Below are 722 nucleotides of genomic sequence, written 5' to 3' on the forward strand. Positions count from 1 at the left end.
ATCATTGGGAGGCTGGCCATTCGGCCATGCCTAGACCTTGTTCTTATGTATTTTCAACGGTGGAGTTTCTACACACCATAGATTAAGGTGTGGAGCTCTGCTGTACCTCGAGTGTTACAGGGTCTATGGTGTGTAGAAACTCCACCGTTGAAAATACATAAGAACAAGGTCTAGGCATGGCCGAATGGCCATCCTCCCAATGATCTAAGAACTAGATGTCCAAAGATGATCAAAGGATCTAAAAATAATCCAAAGATTCAAAATACAATAGTAAAAGGTCCTACTTATAGAGAACTAGTAGCCTAGGGTGTAAAGAGATGAGTAAATGACATAAAAATCCACTTCCGGGCCCACTTGGTGTGTGCTTGGGCTGAGCATTGAAGCATTTTCGTGTAGAGACTTCTCTTGGAGTTAAACGCCAGCTTTAGTGCCAGTTTGGGCGTTTAACTCCCATTTTGGTGCCAGTTCCGGCATTTAACGCTGGAATTCCTGAGGGTGACTTTGAACGCCGGTTTGGGCCATCAAATCTTGGGCAAAGTATGGACTATCATATATTGCTGGAAAGCCCAAAATGTCTACTTTCCAACGCCGTTGAGGGCGCGCCAATGGGGCTTCTTTAGCTCCAGAAAATCCACTTCGAGTGCAGGGAGGTCAGAATCCAACAGCATCTGCAGTCCTTTTCAGCCTCTGAATCAGATTTTTGCTCAAGTCCCTCAATTTCA

The 722-nt window shown here is 45.0% G+C and overlaps 1 pseudogene; it reads right to left on the minus strand.

Annotated features, from left to right (window-relative positions):
* Positions 1 to 722, minus strand: part of LOC107484506 (uncharacterized) — a 106,519-nt pseudogene that overhangs the window by 104,905 nt on the left and 892 nt on the right.

The sequence above is a fragment of the Arachis duranensis genome, chromosome 4 (assembly GCF_000817695.3).
Source record: "Arachis duranensis cultivar V14167 chromosome 4, aradu.V14167.gnm2.J7QH, whole genome shotgun sequence".
Lineage (NCBI taxonomy): Eukaryota > Viridiplantae > Streptophyta > Magnoliopsida > Fabales > Fabaceae > Arachis > Arachis duranensis.